We start from the raw sequence: 19,473 nt of genomic DNA, 5'->3' as shown, positions 1-19,473 counted from the left end.
ATTTTATAGGTTAGGCAAATGAACCACGAATGAATGACCACACCCCTTTTCTACACCTCTTTGGCAAGCTGTATTTTAAGCGTTCATTACAACAACTTCACCAAATTCCACCAAACAGGCGCGGCCTCGACATAAATCAGTAAATCCGATTGCAACAATAATAAATCTGCCTTGCCATTGCAACTTTGCATGTTTTACGAAACAATATGTGAACGTGGACGACGCTTCTGAAGCACACAACTCATCAAGGCACCATGAAAACAAAATATTAAAATAAGACACCTATGGCTGAAATGAAGCCAGCCATCTGTACATGGTGGATGCAGGAATTTGTTTTCGTCAAGGGGGCAAATGTTAACCCGAGACGCAAGACAGGACAAGCACTTTGAAAATAATGAGCGCTACATTTCAATAAAAACTCGCATGCATGCAGATGGTTGAAATGCAACCTGCCGGCCGCTCCAAGTGTCTTCCTCGTTCTCCTTAGGCGAGCTCGTATTGACACACATGAGCAGGCAGTTATCATCTGCCTTATGCAACTGCCCCCCCACCCCCACCCCAACACACACACGCACACCTACAACTGCAGACATCTTGCTTTGTCTCACAGAAAGTGATAAAACAATACCCGCCGAGAGGGGAACAAGGTCTGCTTTCCCATCCTAGCACAACAAAGAATGTACAAGTCAAGAATTGCATATTACATGAGTGCAAAGGCATATTTTATATTTTTCTAACAGGGATCAATTGAAACAGTTCGCCCGCCAAAAATCACAATGGCACTGCCTGTCTATTTGAAGTATCCAGGTGAGCCCACTTTGCGTTGTCTTGGCGATATTTGCTCCTGATTGACTAATTACACTGTATGAGGTCATCACCGATTATTTGTGGTGGCCTTTTTGCAAGGTCATGTGAGGTGTAAAAACAACGACGGGATACCGTACGGTATATGTGCATCGTTTGTTTCTGCGTTCAAATATTAGCATTTTTTTTTTTTTTTTCGTTCCACACACCTCCTCTCCCCGCACACTCACACACACACCTCTTTCATTCTCATGCAGTCAGCGTTTTATCCCTTTAACCGCGATGATCCTATTTGTCAGGTAGAGAGTGTGGTAGGTGGCGGGGAGGTGGCCGTGTAATCTTTGCTGCGCTTCCTTTATCCCGTTAGCCCAGCGCGGCAAGTCGGGCTCAAGCCGACGTTTTGGACCCGCTCATGTGGAAAGAGCGTTTGGGTGGCTCTGTCCTTTTCGTCCTTAATGCCTCGACGCGACAACCTCCTCTTGTCTCCTTGCTATTGTCGGCCACGCTTGCACAAAGGTGCGCGGCCGATGCATAATTCAGCCGCGGCGAGGCATTTAGCCCGCGCGGCAGAGCTCCGTAAATTTGGACGAATGATTTGTCGTCTTGGGAATAGCGCTTGCACTTTATTTGAACTAAATCCTGCCCAAGACAACATTCCATCTCCCCACTTACGCGCTTCTCGTCACAACCCCAGCCCCCCCCTTCCCCAGCATTAAGAATTAAACACAAAGTACATATTATCACCAAGGTCAAATCTTCATGGTTCCGCAACCTTGGCGCTCAATAGAAAGCTCAGTTATTCAAATGTCGTACGGAGTTCTTTGAGTTGCCCCGATTTTCCCAAGCTTGCGATTAGCATATGCAAGGAACGGCCCCGCGCTGCTGTTTTCTAAAGTGGATGTAAATTATAACCTCCGTATTATACAGGCTGATGGCAGATAAATCTCTGCAGTAATGCATTGCAGAGAGTGGGGGGGGGGGGCGCAGAGGGGGGGGGGGGGGGTGTCAGCGTGCGTATGTATGAGTGGGTGAGGCACTGTACAATAGCCGGTGGCAGATGGAATACACACCAGCAAAGCGCTTGCTCAACTTTCTTTGCAGCAAAGCAGAAATATCTGAAATTCTTTCCTTAAAGTGTGCGCACTGTGCTCTAAACAAATATTAACACAAGGAGATTACTAAAGTGAAATTTGCACTTGTTCGCTCCCCAAAAAAAAGGCCTCACGAGCAAAGTGGAGATCTCTATGCAAACGAGGGCTTAAATAATAAGATGTATTTATGAAGGGCTGGGGAAGGGGTGGAGGGGGAGGGTTGGGGGGGGTGGGCGCTTTTGAAAGTGTGAATAGGATTGGAGGGGAGGCAGGGAGCGGTTGGAGGGTCTAGTCGGACAAGGGTAAGGGGGTCCGAGGGGGAAAGGGGATCCAAGGGCGGGGGGGGGGATGTGTGTTGGGGCGCAGCAGTCTAGGCCTCAGCCGAGGCAGCTGTGAAAAGGGGTCCCGTCTTTTTCCCACGCCCAGCAAGACGCGCAAACACTGCCGCGACTCGCCCGGGTCAAGTCCCATCACTGATATATGTATACACTCACGCACACACGCAGGCCGGCGTGTGTGGACGAGTTGTGCAAATTAACAAGCTGGCCGCTGTGACATAGGGACACCTGCCATTCCCCCAGAATGCTTTGCGCTCTCTTGTTTTCCCACCAAGGGCCCGACGAGACAACAATTAGGTCATAACTTCAACTTGAACTTAAAATTGGTCGGTGGACTCAACAAAGCCTCCAAAAATGACGGATTGCACCACTAAAAGCAGTACGCCGCTTAGCAAGGTGGCTATGTGGTGCCGTCCTTACTTTACGTTGGTGTGTCCATTGAAAATGTTAATTCGTAATTATTGATAATTAGAACAATGTGTTAAAATGGAATTGTGTGACAGTGGTGTCCCTGGTGGTCCCTGGAGAAGTGAGTATTTGCTCAATTTGTTTTTTTTTTTTTTTTTTTTGAGAAGTAGTCCAGAAAAAGAAAGCAGAAAAATCCCCTGTTTTCCGAGTTTGGTCATGTGACGTTCACAAGCTGAGCCGTGATTGGTCGTGAGCCCTGAGACACTGTGATGTTATTTTCAGTCGACAGCAAGTGACAAAATGGCCGCCCCCTGAGATGAACCAAAACGGGTGGATTTGACTGCTTAATTCAGATTCCACCAAAGCAATATGAATCAGAATGTCGCATTTGGACTAGCGGTGGCGCATAAAACATTTTGGGGTTGACTTGAGCTTTAATTAAAATGACATCCAGTAGCCTGCTGGTGACCAGGGTTAGGGTTAATGAATGAATGGGAGAATGAAGAAATCTTTGTAATTCTCAAGAGATAAAAGAAGGAATAAAACAATCGATTAGATAAACAAATGTTTCAAATGTTGTATTTGGACATGTTTTGCTACAGTTACTTTATGTTTGAGTTCTGTCCACTCACTTAAAGTTGCTACATTCATATAACAAAGTATTGTATATCAATGACCTATTACTGTATTAATATGTACTGGTAAGCACAAAAAAAAAATGCAGGTGATAAGATTTGACGAGTCTTGTACTTGTAAAGTTGAAGTCGCCTACTCCTTTATTTAACAGTTAAAAAAAGACATACTGAGTAAAAGTAGAAATGAATTTGTACTGTCAGTTATATACAATGCCTGTTTGCGTAACTTGGCACAATGAAAAAAAATATTCCCTTCATATGTTTTTCACATTAGATGGAGTTTTTTTTTTCTTCATGTAAGAAGCTGGTAGTTTTTCGGCAATCACGAGACAATGTGTTTGCCGTGAATCATTCTTGAAGCTGACGTAAAAAAAAATTCTCTTTGTCCAGATCTGCTGCATCATCCTCATTCCTCCATTTTGCTCCTGTCCCCAAGATCTCAATCAATAATCTCCGGCATCCCAAACACTGCTGTTTTTACCTCTCTCAATCTCTGACTTTTTTACATCACGTCATCATCAAAGTAGCCAGCCGGCTATTTGGACTAAGTAAAGAGTAGAAAGCACAAGTATCTGTTATTAATTATAGTGAGTAAAACTAAGGAGTTGTCAGAAAAATAAGTAAAGCCCAGATACTGGAAAACTCTTCTTAGGTGTCAACCACGGTAATAGTAAGTAAATGTAAAATCTCCAGGAACAAGAAGAAAAAGGTTTTGTGAAGATGTGGCAAATACTTTGCATATCGCCATGACCTTCTGCTTTTCTTCGAGGGAGGAGCTGAAAGACATTTTAAACAGAGGACAACACATCATTTCCTCGCTGTGCTCCTCTAAAAACAATTAGCCTGCACGAAAGCAAAGAAGGTCAAAAACATCACGCAGGTATTAGGCAGCCTCACATTTAGGCAGGATTTGCTCTTTCCATTACTGCGCCCCCGTTTAAAAGCTTCTCAAGGAGCTTTTTAGAAATGTCGGCGGCTGCTCTTTTGGCGCCGAGAGACTGTTCCTCCCATTTTTAACCCTGCGTGGCACACCAATCGCGGTGTAGCTACGCTCGCGGACAAGCTAGCACTACACAGCGGCGAGTCACCGTATTTAGTTCTCGCTGCTGTTAATTCCACACCAGCTCCCTCTTCTTCTTCTTCTTTTGTTACTTTAGTCTCCCGCCTTTTCCCATCCATCCCCCTCGTTATCATTTTCCCTCCTATTCAGATGAGTTTCAAATCGAGAGGGGGGAGCCTCCTAATTAGCTCTGTAAAGACGCTTTGTGGACATCATGTGCATTGAGAGCGGATGCGTGACAGCCAAAGTGTTAGCACACAGCCGCTGTATGGACCCTTAATGAGGTTTGTTAGCCGAGTGTGTGTCCTGCTGTTTGGGCCACCTTTGAAGCGGCGCTCATGAAGAGAGCGAGAAGTGTTTGAGCAGGCCAGAATGCAGATGATAATGCGTCGTGCCTGGACCAGAAGAGGAGCGTCACAGCGTTGAGACTCGTTTGTGCACATTTTTGGAGACGAAATATTCACGGGGTCATGTCGCTTTTCAGATCTTCAGGAGACAGTTTGGGAGATACTGCGAAATAATAGAACTCACCTCCGCTGGGGAGGTTATGCTTTCATTCCATTGGTTTGCTTATTAGCGAGCGCCACAATTTCCATCCAAATTTTGACAGTAGATCACAAACTAAACTTTTGCACTTTGGTGCAGATCAATTATAGGTAGTTTTTGTGGCAACTTAATTTCCCTTCCAGGATGAATGAAGCATCTATCTATCTATCTATCTATCTATCTATCTATCTATCTATCTATCTATCTATCTATCTATCTATCTATCTATCTATCTATCTATCTATCTATCTATCTATCTATCTATCTATCTATCTATCTATCTATCTAGCCAGCTAGATAGCTGGCTGGCTAGCTAACTGACTGTATACTGTATCCATCTAGCTAGCTATTAGCTTTCTTGCTATGTAAAGTCACCCTTGTTCTCCTCCATTGTTATTGTTTGTTAATACATCTTACTGACTGATGTTTTTCACAGTTTTAAGTTGAAAACAATTTCTGTTTGTGGTTCTGAGTAAGGAACTAAGAGGGAAAGGCATCCATCCTGGAGCCTATCCAATCTGAATATTGGGGAGAAGGCACCCATTGGAATGGTTGCCAGCCATCGCAGGGCCCATTGTTATAATAAAAATTCATACTGCGTTATGTACAACTCAGAGTCTTAAATTAACCAAACATTTTGGGTAATGTAGGAGGCAGCCAGAGTAGCTGGAGAGAAGTGTGGGAGGAAAATTTGGAAACTCACGAGGAGGGAAGCTGCAGCGGAGTTTCAAGCCCAGAACCTCAGAACTGCAAGGCAGACATGCTCAATTCTAACAAGATCAGTTTTAACTCAATGGTATGGGTAGTTTGTATGCCTTGTTGGATCAAAAATCTTGACCCAATGTGTTAGGTCAAAATCCTCGCCCCAATGTGCTGGGTGTAAATAACCAAGCATTGGTTTGGTCCCTTTCTGACCCAGCTCTGGGTTAGCTATAGCATCCAATTTGGGTTACTTTAAACCCAGTGTAACATATTCCAAAAACAATTGCTTTTTTCCCCCTTCTTTTTTTCAAGCCCAATTTTGATAGTGTTCCTATTCGGCCCCACGTCGATCCATTCAGCCCATCTTGAAACATCCGCTGATCGCCAACAGTGAGAGGAAGAAAAGGTTTTGACAAAAACACAGAGGGCGAGGCGACGATTTGGGCAAGATTTGATGTGGCTGCAAACAGATGAGAGTCGGAGGTGCATTTCAGATGGAACGGGGGAGAAGGAAATGGATGAAAGTTGCCGGCATGGCTCGCAAGCGCGAGAGCCAACCTGCCTGCTGCGCCTGCACGCTGCCGCCAAGGTGCTAAAGTGTCACTCAGGATGCAGGCGGACGAGCAAAGACAGACATCATTTGTTACTTCTCACAGCACACACACAAGCTCCTCTTGTTCCTCTTTTCACTCCATTTCCTGGATATTCCCTTCTGCCGGTGCACGTTTATGAACCTCCTAATCTATTTCCTCTGTCTGCATGTCTTCCCCCCAGCCACCAACCCCCCACTGATGAAATAGTTTTTCTCCTCTCATTTTGCAGCGCGTCGTCGCTCTTTCCTTCTGTTTCGCCAGTTTACACTGAAGTGTTTTACATCAGCACAATGAGCTCTCAGGTAGGCTTCTTGCTAACTACGCAGCCACACAAATAGCTTTCTTGATCCATTTTAAAGAGATACACCGCCTCCATTGCCAAATTTTCTTTACCAGGGGAGAGTTTACCTGTCTTGAATATGAAATAAAGATGTGCATTACCAGAGGGTTGTTCATGCCGGCAGCATCACTGCTCAATTGAAACACACACACACACACAAAAAACATCTTACCACTACGGAGAAGCATTTGCTTGTTAAATAGTCTTCGGAGGTGCGCTTCATGATTTTTTAAAAAGTCAGCGGAGGATGTGATTCCTGCTCTCAGCTGCAAACACGAAGCATTTAAAGAGTGAGGATGAAGTCGGATCTTTCGTTCCGAGCACTTGAAAATTTTACTACAGTGGTGCCTTGACTTTAGAGCAGGGGTGTCCAAATCTGAGGGCCACTATCAAATGATCAGCTCATCATCTTAGATAGATGCATGGATAGATACACTGTAGATAGATAGAGCAATAGATGGATAAACAACAACAAGGGAGGAGAACAAGTGGGATTTTACAGGGCAAGAAAGCTAATAGCTAGCTAGATAGATAGCTAGTTACAGTTATATAGTCAGTTAGCTAGCAGCGCTAGATAGATAGATAGATAGATAGATAGATAGATAGATAGATAGATAGATAGATAGATAGACTTCATACGTACAGGTTGACAATATTGTTTTTTCTGCCACTGGTCCCTTTCTCGTCCACCTTGCTCTTGTCCATTCTGGAACGAGATGTCCTTTTCACAAACGACCAGCTGGGCTAACCACGGGTTTTGAGTGCCTCCCTCAGGTGCCTGTGATCTTTCTTTTTGGACTGTGAGCTGCCTGGAACATTATCAGCTTTGTGTTGTCGGGTTGTGTAATGCAGTTTGTGGTGTGAGTCACTTGGGTGGTGTCAGACAAAATGTATTGGTCAGTGTGTGTGTGTTGAAAAAAAAAAATCACGTAATAAAATGCAAAAAAAAAAAAAAATTACAATTGGATGATTTTTCAAAATTGTTCAGCTTTAATTTTAGTTGCAAGTGACTACGTTAATATGTAATATCAAAAATGTAAATAAATGTAACGTAATCTAAGGGTTGGAATGTTCGAATAATAGGCACAACGTGTAATTTTTGAAGGCCATCGTGCGATTGTGTTCGCAGACACATCTCTGTTTTGTTTGCCAAGTCCAAAGCCACGGGTCACGGCACCACCGATCCCCTACGTCCCTCCCCCGCCAACTCGATAATGTGTCTCCATTCTTTCTTGCTAGGCGGAGGAGGGCTGCCCTGAACCAACATTTTTGTCCCTTACTCCAGCGCTTATGTATGTGTGTGCTGGGGTCGGGGGGACGACTATTGTGTGTGAAGGAATGGGGAGTTAACACCCATGTGTGGACCTGCTCAATGTGGGCATTGTGTCCGAATCTTCACCCCACGTCGCTCTCGAGGCCGCGGCCAGTAAGAGAGGCGACTGTGGCTGCTTTTGTTTTTTGAAAGCAAGCACATAACAGCCAACTCAAATTGGCCAACACACTATCGCAACGCCGTCGCTTTATCTCACCACCTTCATTGTGCTATTAATTTGCCGGCAAAGCGCATTGAGCTGAATGTGATGCTCGCCGCTTGCTCTGACAGCAACGGGGATGTGGAGGTGGGCGGTGCAGAGACGGCGCTTGCAGCAATTTGTTGTGCGTAGAAAAGAACAGTCATAAAAGATGACATTGTATCATCATCATAAAATGATTTTGCACAGCCTTTCTTTCTTGAGTCGACGCACATATTGTGCATTTGAAAAATCTTACGGCCCGCCACCTACCAAAAATATAAACGTGTTGTGTGTGTACTGAAATAACGATGAGTTTGTCTGAATTTAGGTGTACTTACACTGAAACAAGTTTTGGTTGAATTTACTCAATATTATTTCGTCAAGTGGTTGCGCAAAATAAAATCATCAGGTTCAAGATACATTTTTCAAGTAGACGATACATCTAATTTAAAAAAAGGATCTGGATCCAGATTATTTCCTTTTGTGCACCCATTTGATGAAATAAAATGAGTAAATTAATAAGCTTTAAAGCTAAATAGCTATATGTTAGCTAGATAACTTATAGATACATTTTTAAAAAAATCACAAAATGTTAAGTGATATCAAAATACTAAATGCATAATTCATGTTTGAAGATAATTGCTGAAAACATGCAAATACTGACAAATAGTAGCTAATAATAGTACTCAATTGTGGAGATATTTTCCATCATTTTAGTTTCCTTGATTTTTGGACGAGACCATCAGGGATGAGTCCTCCAGCCCAGCTAAATAACAACTCGATCATCGACATCATTCACGTCAGTGGATTTCCGGAGCAATTGCGAGTTCTACTACTTGCGAGGCCCAAGCCTGTTAGCTCGCTAGCTAGCTGGTGGCTAGCGCCTCTCGTCACGCCGCGCAATATTGTGCCTGTGCAAAGATAACGTTCATGTTTGATTGACATCGTCATAGGAGTATTCATTCAACAATATAATTGTGGTGGTGAACAACGGAGAGATCAGATCTCAAAACTTTTTGTCGTTGGTTACCCCCGTAGCTACCCTGAAAAAGTTGAATGAAAGGACGTCTGAAATGGACTTCAGTAAGAAATTTGGAATTTAATCATCTTAATGTGTAACATCCAGTAATTATTTTAACTTGAATTATTACTTCTGCCACATTATGCTCAGAGCAAATCCTCCCACCAGATATAACTCCTTGATGCAAGTACAATTGTGTGTGTGTGTGTGTGTGTGTATATTTGATAAATGTAATATTTTTTTCACATATCTGTACCATTGATCAGCGCACACGTGTGGATGTTATTTTTACGAATTATTGACCAATCCAAAGTGTTGAAAATGGCTTGCTCTCTTTGCTAATGTCAATTGCAAACGTTGGACAAACGTGCCATTTTGAAAAGTGGTGATTTTGGAGGCATGAGAATTCTGACCCACTCCGGCCAATACATTCATATAAATGTGTGTACTTTGTCCGTATATAAATACTTTGTAGGTACGTACGTGCATATATACACACACAAATACACGTGTGTGTGTGTGTGTGTTTTAAAATGCTTTAAGAAATATAATGTGCTGCTAAACAGATATGTACTGTGTTGTTTCTGCAACAAGTTGCATTTGATTCTATTCTTCTATTCCATTCTGTTGTAAACGTCTCCACTACGAGCGGAGTGTGTTTCAAAGAGCACGCAGAGCTCATTTTTATTTGTTTGTGTGCAGCGGTGGGCGCCTTGGGGCAGGTTACAAAAGAGCAAGTTGGCGTTTTCTTCCCACATATTTTTAATCAAAGTGTTACTGTTTGCATTTGCATTTGCATTGAACGTAGGGATGCTGAATGCCAAAGGTGAGATTTAGTAAAACACTCCTATTTTTATTTTATTTTTTTTTCCAGATGGAAACACGGGCGGGTGGGTGGTTGCAAGGCTGGATGAATGCGTGTAGATGACTGAACTCCGAGACCCCGGTGCAGCTCATCATCATCGCCATGGGCTCTTCCTTCTCTCCTTCTGTGGCCCCGCACTTCCATCCAGGGGTCCAGCTCAGCCCATGAAGCCTGAGCGGGGAGCTTGTGAGTGGGCAGGCAAGGATGGAGAAGGTCCCTGAAGGCTAAAAGCACCTCTGCGGGTGAAATCAATACGAAGCATGCTCGCCTCCAAGTCGGGTTTCCTCTGCCTCTCTGCATGTGGCCTCGGGGGGCCTGCGGGCCTACAAAGGACGGGGCCCTGTGCGGCCTCTCTCAGCTGGACTGGACCCCATCTCCACTTGGCTGTGTGTGGTTTTGCTGAGGGGGATTCCCCTCCACCCACCAAAATGATTCCAATACAGCGAATGCTGAAGCGCTGCCAAGAGGGATAGTTGTTCTTCTTCATCTTTTTTTTCCTCGCAAAAGACTGACATATTCCCCACCTTCTTTCAAATCCAGTATGGGACTTTTGACTTCTTTCCATCCCCAGCTGTCTAGTTCCCCAACCATTTGGCAAAAAGACTGACATTATTTTTTTTCCCCCTCCACTCTTGGTTTGCTATCACTATAGTGAGCTGTCCGAATGTGTGTGCAAACCAGAGACTTGTTCCCCCCCCCCCCCCCCCCCCCCCCTCCATGATGTGTACGCGACAAAATGGACTGAAGAGTAAAGAGGACGACTACGGAGATGCTTTACCTTCCTTTCATTCCAGCGGTAAGTACTTTTTAGCATTTCACTATGAACAACACTGCAATATCACATTATACCCCAAGTTGTCCTCCAGGGCTCAGTTCTAGGCCTCCCTCCTATTCTCACCGGGGATGGGAATTGATGACAATCTTGTGAGTCGGTTGTTGACACTGCATTCTAAAAAGAGTTGGGTTAAAAATAACACAATTTTGGGGTCAAAAATAGACCGATACACTGCATGGGCCAATTTGTGCAAAGTTTCTGGGTTGTTTTTGCAGAAAACAAGCCCAAAAATTGGTAGTTTTGTGTCAATTATTCTATCATTTTGTATAGAATAATCCCCAAAATTGGACTGTTTTGTACAAAACAATGCAAGAACGTGGGTCAAATTGACCCAATTATTGGATAGGTCCATTTTTGACCCAAAGTTATGTTATTTCTAACTCAACTGTTTTTAGAGTGCGCCTCTCTGATTCTTTATTGATTGGGTGGGAGCTGAAATAATACAAATGACTCTGTTTGCTTCAACTCTTCAACTTTAAAGAGAAGACATAGAATATCCCGTATTCACACATCATCTCTAATGTATACTTTGGGGCAAAAAGAAAAAAATAGGTGACTTCATTCTCAGAGTATGTCAAGAGACCAAAAAAGTTTCATTCAGTTTTGGAGCATGTTACAAGAAATTGGGGTGCCTTGCTTGCACATCTATTGGTCCTGAGAAAAGGAATTCTTTTGGTTTTTAAGACCAACTTGTAAAACAATTTTAAACATTGAGACTGAGGGCAACTTTCACCAATCCTGCCAGGATCTCAGATCTCTTTTAATCCACCACTGATTTTTTTTTTCACTGGATACATTTCCCAATATGTGACTTGGTTGCTTTCATTTGGAATATTGACTGTACAACTTTTGTGTTCAACTTGCACCAAACCTAATTCAGACATAAAACAAGTAATTGTTCTGTATAAAAGACAATATTGTTATCGAGAGTTTTTTTTTTTTTTTTAAGGAATCAATAAATGGAATCATCAGGCAAGCATAGAAACAATTACTCAGAATCAGACTACTGGGAACTGTTTTTACAAAAAGAACCGGTTTTCAATTCTTGGTCATCCGCCATCATGCCTGGCTATGACATTCCTCTCCATATTTCCACCAAATCCGTCACTCCTGTCACCCACTCTCCCCTCACAAAGTGCATTATTCTACCTTACTCAAATTGAACTGTGACGAATCTGTCATCCTTGCTCCCAAATCCCCGCTCACAACTTCTCTCCTTCCACTGACGGGCACGTTGCTTCCACTTCCTGTCACAGACGCAGCCCAGGACAAAAAACAAAAACATTGTCCATTCTTCTCCTTCTCAGCTGCTTCAACACTCAGCCATGTAGTCACAACATCCACACGGAGCTTCTGCAAAAAACAAAACTCCTTTCTCAAAAATGACAATACTCATGACACGCATCAAAATGAAATGTGAGCCACTCAGATCCGAACTTTGGAGGGCACAAACGGCTGTTTTCGGTCCTCAGTGCATCACCACACAGGAATTGTGTGTGTGTGTGTGTGTGTGTGTTTTCTTTTTCCCGTCCAGATGGGCACAGCTTCAGACAAAATGGCCGCCAGACTTTCCCTCTGCCAAAGATGGCGGGCGCGTCTCGGCGCTCTGCCATCTGTGCGTCGCTTTAGTCGTTGTCGCATGCAAATGGGACGTCTAATTGCATTTGCATAACCCTCCAGATTGTTACTGGCCCGTGCCGCTAATTACGATGAATGCGGGCGACAGCAAGGAGGAGACAGGTGACTTTTTTCTTTTTTCATAATCACGGCAGTTAGTGTTTGTTTTAAGCCGTGTTGTTTTTTTGTCGCTTTTCGGTTAACATGAGATTAAGGCTGCGGCGGTCCGAGTGCGCCATATGGTGTGCGTGTTTGCATGCAAATGGGACTGGAGAAAAGATGACGCCTATTTCTTTTGAAATCAAACAGTTCTCTGCCACACATAGATGGATTAAACAATTCAAATTAAGATAAGAGGACTTCAAAATCATCCATTTTGGGACCACCATTTTGGGACCACCTAAGTAGCTTAGAAGGCGTTCATCAAATATGGGGCAGGGGTTTTATTCCGAAAGCCACTGTCACATAATCAAAGGTTGAAAATCAATATTGTGCTTAGTAGATATGATACATAAATAATTATAGCTGATTCAAATGTATTACGCAGAAGTGAACTAGAAATTGTACTCAACAATTGTTCGAAAAGATCAAATGCAAATGTAAGGTATTTTACTTTAAAGTTAAATACAACTGAATTGTACTTAATAAATGTACTGTGTGAGATTTAAAAAAAAAATGTTTAAGCCATTGTAACATGCGAAGTTTTAATATTTAATTCAGTGATTCTTCGCGTAACACTTGAGAGGGAACCTGCCTTCCACTTTTCGTATCACGCTTGAAGAATCACTTACACACAATGCACTTCAATTTTAAACATATTTGATTCAATTCAAATGTATTACACACAGTAAAAAAATCCAAATGTTTGAAAGCAAACAGTTTTAAAAGATGAAATGCAAATGTAGTGCGCTTCAAAGTGAAACACAACTGAACTGCACTTCAAAATATACTGCATGTTTTTTAAAAAAATTTTTTAAATTCAGTTTGTTTGATTAAATTCAGGGATCGGGAACCACTACATGGAACCTGCGTACCGCTATGAGAATCCCCATAAGGAGACCCCAAAAATGCAATGTTAGTTCAACCATTAACATTGCATCATCAAAGAGAGCAAGCAATTTTCAACACTTCAGATCGGTCAATAAATTGTAAAAAAAGCACTCACACATGCAGACTGACTGATTTGTGGAAAAAATATGCAATGTAGCAATTTTTGACACAGGAGGTTTTGACCCGACGCCATTGATATGTTCCGTTTCCTTTGTGTCACAATCGAGATTTGTTGTCATGGCTTTTTCTGGCGTAAACCGATCTCGTCATTTTTTTTTTCTCCAGATCTGTATAAAGCACAGGTGAGAGCCTGAAACAAATAAGGGTAGCTCAGACGAGCGCACACTCTAATTAAGCAGCTCTTCAATAAACTCCAGGCAGGCGGGCCACAAACGTCTCATCTTCATGCACGCGGCTGTCTGGTTACCATGGCAGTGAACACATCGTGAGGTGGCTGATTTTGCAGGGGGGGGGGCTAAAGGGGCTCATGCGTGAAAACGTACGGACCGGGCGCTTTCGGGGAGAAATTGTAGCTCGGAAGCATCACAGGAAGTTCGATTGCAGGCTCGAAAGCGGCCGTGGCTGATCAAATGTCGACGCTGGATCGGAAGATTCGTATTTCCAGGCACATTAATTCACACGACGGGGGTCGCCCCCCCCCCCTTATTTGCATTCGCCGGTCGAGGCAGCTGCTGCGCGGTACAGTTTGGAGGCAAAATGGCGGTCACGCGAATCACATGTCTGGTGGCAGGAAAGAGCGAGAGGACGGGGCGAGGGGGGGGGGGGGCGTTTTTCGCATTTTGGGGTGTCTGCTTGGAGAGAGGGTAGACTGGTGCGGGGGAGCGAAAGATGGAGTGGGGGGTGCTTAGCAGAGGTTATTATTCGAGGAGGGGGGCGGGCAGGGGGGGGTGTCTGGTTTTTGCCGACCAGTAATGAGAGGCTGGCTGATCGTTTGTCTGCGTTTGTGAACATGCGTCTGCATCTCGCTCATTTGCATAAAGCGGCAAAGGGCGTCCATATGCTGCAAGGCACGAGAGAGAAACACCCCCCGTCGACCCCCCCCTCCACACTCCCGCTCCTCCGTCAATGTGAGGGAGCAGAAGGATGCTCTAACGCCACGTCTCAAAATAACACTCCTCCGAGATTCGGGCTGGCCACATCACTTGGGATTCGTCCAATGAGCTGCTGCTTCCGACCAATCGCGAACCACCAGGAAGAGGAAGGGAAAGGCCGTCACGAGTTTACCCTTCACGCACACCAAAATGGCGAATAAACAGCATTGTGGGTGGAAGGTGGGGTTTATTTACAACACATAGGAACACTATGGCAGGTTTTGGAATCATGCACTCATTCACTCATTTCCATGTTCCATTTTCATGATCAAATTGAACATTTTGCACAAGTTGCTGTCCACCCTGTCATAATGCACTGTCAAAGGTTTTTGTTGATTTTACTCCATTTTATTTTGCTAAATGGTTGCAGGAAATAAAATCATCAGGATCCTGGTAAAAAAACAAAAAAATAAGTATACTATACTTTTATTTTTAAAAAATCTACTTGAATTTAGGTGATTTTATTTTGTGCAGCCACTTGATGATATAAAATTGAGTAAATTCAACATGGCATTTTTTTCATTGCGGGGTAACTTCCCCTTTAAGAATCTGCTGAAGGTTTTCAGTGACATCGCTAGCAGGCCGTTTGTCTTTCTTCAATGGAGGCTGAAACAGTGGCTTGTTGCGCAATAAATATTTACACGCACGTGTTGTCATTTTCATCTTGTATTGTGCCTAGTTGACTTTTGCCAAGCTTACCATGTCCACTCTGTCATAGTCAAATATGAACTCACATAATAACCTTTCAGATATTCAAAAATCGATATTGTTAAACAGTACACGGTTCGCTAACTGAATCGTGTCGCTACGTGAAGGACCACCGTGTGCTCATGAAGCGATCACACGAGCTCAAAATGTCCACCCTGTCATTGTCCGTCCTTGTCAGCAAGCTGAAATATTTTGCTCTTTTGCGTAAGAGCATAACATCAACTTAATACAATGAATATAGCTCATATTTATTTACAGTTAATACAATAACAAATAGTAGTAAAAAAAATCTATAAATTATACAGTTTTACTGAAATGCTTGTGTAAACAAATGTTTTAACTGCTTTTTAGTATACATCGCGGATAGGGAGAAAGTTCCGAATCCAGCCTATATAAAGGTTATTTCCTTGTATTAACTATAAATGATAAGTGACTTTGTATTTTAAAGTCATAAAGCACTTTGTGAGTCCCGTCGGTGGCAACCGCTATTCAAATAAAGTTGACGTACTTACGTCTAGGCAATATTCATTGTCGGGTGCAGTCAATAAGGCGGGGGATGTCAAGTGTCAGACTGCGAAACACACAAAGAGACACAAGGCAAAAATCTCCATCATGTCCGGGCTAAATACTGCAGCGTCGAGGCTGTGATCGACGGGGAATGTGCGGAGCGTGGGAAATGCCGCCAGAACGGGGTTGTGGCAGGTGAATGAGGACCCTGGAGTTCAAAGGTCAAGGCCAGTTGAAGAGGTCGTCTGGTTGTTTGCTCGTCGTCTGGGCCTCGCAACATGCTAATGAAGCAGCCGCTCCCCCCCCCCCCCCCCCCCCCGTTTGATAAGCGGCGCCGTCTATTGTTCGTCCGCTCTGGCTGATCCGAGGGCCGGACTTCAGACATGCACGGCTCAGACGGAGTCACCAAAATGGAAAGCGTACAGTCATCCCGCAGAGGAGCATTGTCTGTGTCTTAAAAACATGTAAATGAGCTCAAGCAGGAAATTGGAGTGATTGAAAAGTGGGCTAACTCCCTTTTAAAATACTTATATTAGTTTGTTGTACTTTTTTTCTCAGGTTGTTTTGGAATACGGTGATTCTCAAACATTTGACACTATGTGCCACCTGAAAAAAAATACTCGTTATGGCCATGATGAAGCAGGCATAATTGTTCAACAAAAATGAGGCACTTTTATTCCAACAAATATTTGATGGATTGAAAGCCACGGCAATATTATGCACAGCTCATCATTAATGCTTCATGTTTATGCAGTTGTCATTTTGCCGTGACCGGAAACTCTCCACTTACTGACCTAGCGTTATTTTGCCGTCAATTCCGCGAGAACTTGGTCAAGAGAGTGGTAATCAACGCCAAGAAATCATATATAAATTTTCGTCTTGTCTTTGCTGGTGATCTGTAGATTTTAGCCTACGTTTTCGTCTCGTCTTGCATGTTGATTTGATTTAGTCACAGTTATTGTTTATTTCGGCGCTTGTAGTCTTTAGTCTAGTTTTTGTCCGGTGAAAAATGTGCATTGACGAAAATATTTTCATCTGGTTTTCGTTCACGAAATTAACATTCTTCTGAACACAGCCACATCCCACATTTTTTTAGGCGTTTTTTAAATTTTTTTAATTCCTCTTTCACAATGATTTTTGAAATGTAATTGAGTTGTAACATGCTATAAGTCACATTAATGGAAAAAAGTTTCTGAAATGATTTTTCATTTTTTTATATCATACAAACAGGGGTGTGTAGACTTTTTTTTTTCTTTTCCTAACCCACTGTTCATCTATTTCAAACGAGATAATCGGAAGTGTGAGATCATGTTTTTATGGTCGCGAGGTGTTTAACATTTGAAAGTCACTGACTTAGAAAAACTCGTAAAAGTGATTGGAAATGTAAAATTTGATCCCAAGACAATAATTGGAGTACATTCTTCCTTGCCTCATAAAAGGGCTGATTTAATTTTTTTTTTTTTTGTGGGGGGGGGCTGTTGGTTTGACTCAGCCTGTATACACTGCACATATATACATATATACCATTGTAAATAATAATAATAATAATAATTATAATAATAATAATGCTCAGGAAGAACTAAAAGCGTAAACTGAGGAGGAAAAGTGACACATTTTGACTCAGTGGAGTGTTTATAACGGCGATGCTATGTCGCTCGATAACAGCGTGGCCATTGACGATGTCCACACGTCCAGCTTCCTTTCGTTCATTTCGAGCGAGGCTGGCGCGAAAGGAAGGAAGCGAGTGAATGGATGAAGAAGCGCACGGCTATACCTCTGTGCTCTCTTTATGCTTGCGGCTGCAGGCTTCATTAGCTCCACAGAAAGGGACAGCTCCCTCAATAGACCCATAGACCTGTCTCACTGGCACAGGCTCGGGCTCAGTGGGGTGTGCGCGAGCGTGTGTGTGCGTGCGTGCGCGCGCTGGCGTGTTTGTATGCATGTTTTCCCCGACCATTCGCACACCACGGGGCCTCATTGTTTCTCACTCATGCCTAAAGGAGGCTCGGCATTGACACTTTTTTTTTTTTTTAAGGCTCAAATCTCTCTTTGTCCCTCATTCTCTCGTTTTCCCTCGCAGGCTTCCCATTATTCTCCATTTCACAATTTTCCTCATTGTGTTGCCTCTTTTGGGGGGGGATGAAGGCTCAGATGTTTAACAAAACCGCACATTATACAGCGTAGCATTCTCGTGTCAGCATTAGAGCTGTATATTCCACATGTGGCGCCCATATTTTAATCATGCATGTGATATAACAAGCCCGCATGACACCCAATGTAAAATTGAACGAAATATTTATTTGGGTGGTTGCATTTTGCAGTGTACTACATCGTTTGTGTCCATCGCACATATGGAGGATGATTATCCATAAATGCTGACTTCCTAATCGCCGTGGGTTCAAGGTGGGAGTAAAAGTAGGGCGCCGAGGGGAAAGTTTGTTGTACCCGCAGAGAGATGCCGTCTTGTTACTCAAACGGAACGCGAACGAGGAGGGAGGCTGACGGCGAAGCCAAGAACGATACTGTGGCCTGGTTTGTGGTTCCACTGGGATAGAGACACTTTTTGCCTGCGAAATCAGAGAGTGTGCGCTCGTTCAACACACAAAAGCACGCGCGCACAAGCGCATTGTTCCAGCCGTCGATGTGAATCAACGCGACTTTGTTGTTGAGGTGGCAAGAAACTTTTTGTTTTGTCCCACATTTCCTCCACACATACACTACTCATCATTTCGGTCTTCAACTTGGTCAAATGCAGCAAGCCGCCGTCAGGTTTGCTTCACACTGTCAGCTCTACGCGTCTCTACATGTTTCTTTGTACTTTTTAATTGAATCGTTGTAAAGTTAAGTACATTTTGATAAGGCAGTGTTTCTCAACCTTTATTGAGCCGAGGCACATATTTATCATCGGGAAAAAAAAACCCTTAGCAAAACGAACCTTCCGTCACTTGGGGGGGGGGGACATTTAATCGTTTTGCCTGTTACTAAACGTGGTTGGCATAAATAAATTAACAAAACTTTCTTTTTTAAAGCGGAAGATAAACCAAAGATATTTTTTTCAAGAATATGCAGCAAAATGCACTTGTTTTTAGCCATCTGTGGGGGCGGCCATTTTTTCTTGTGTTGACGGAAGATGACATCACAAGTGCTCACAACGACCAATCACGGCTCAGATTCAGAAAACAGGTCAGCCGTGATTGGTCGCTGTGAGCAGTTGTGATGTCATCTTCCGTCAAAACAAGACAAAATGGCCGCCCCCGGGGATGGCTAAAAACAAGTGCATTTTGCTGCTTAACTTATATTCCACAAACGCAAAATTTATCAGAATGCCGTGTTTCAACTAGTGGACCTGCTAGGAACTTATTCTTGAAAAAAAATATATGTTTGGGTTAACTTCCGATTTAAATTAGATTTTGTATTTTTTTCTGTCAAAATAATGGACATTGAATCATTGCCCCACGGCACACTGGCTGAGAATCGCTGTGATACGGCAATTGGGAACAGAGTCTCACTTGCAATGCTGACCTGGCAGCAGAGCAGAGTGAAATAAATAAAAGATATACTGTGTTGTAGACATCGGATATAGAAAGATCATTAAAAAAAAAAACAACAACAATCTCATGGCGTTACCCCCTCGCGTTCTATATCCACATTTATTAAAACACACCGTTTATTAAAAGTACTGTTCTCCTCTCGCTCGGACAGTTCTCCTGTGTGCTTCAAGCTGTTT

At 43.2% G+C, this 19,473-nt stretch overlaps 1 long non-coding RNA gene across 4 annotated transcripts in view; it reads left to right on the top strand.

The window, feature by feature from the left end:
• LOC147141175 (uncharacterized) overlaps nucleotides 1–19,473 on the top strand; it is a 33,262-nt gene that overhangs the window by 9,692 nt on the left and 4,097 nt on the right. For all 4 annotated transcript variants that reach the window (XR_015088336.1, XR_015088335.1, XR_015088334.1 and 1 more), the window contains exon 3: nucleotides 9,927–10,713. This is a non-coding gene — a long non-coding RNA (uncharacterized LOC147141175). The remainder of the gene's footprint in view (nucleotides 1–9,926; nucleotides 10,714–19,473) is intronic.

Source organism: Filicampus tigris, chromosome 10 (assembly GCF_054856515.1).
Source record: "Filicampus tigris isolate MCC_2025a chromosome 10, RoL_Ftig_1.0, whole genome shotgun sequence".
In the NCBI taxonomy this organism is placed as follows: Eukaryota; Metazoa; Chordata; class Actinopteri; order Syngnathiformes; family Syngnathidae; genus Filicampus; species Filicampus tigris.
The sequence above is the reverse complement of the archived record's forward strand: the minus strand, read 5'-3'. Positions and strand labels throughout refer to the sequence as shown.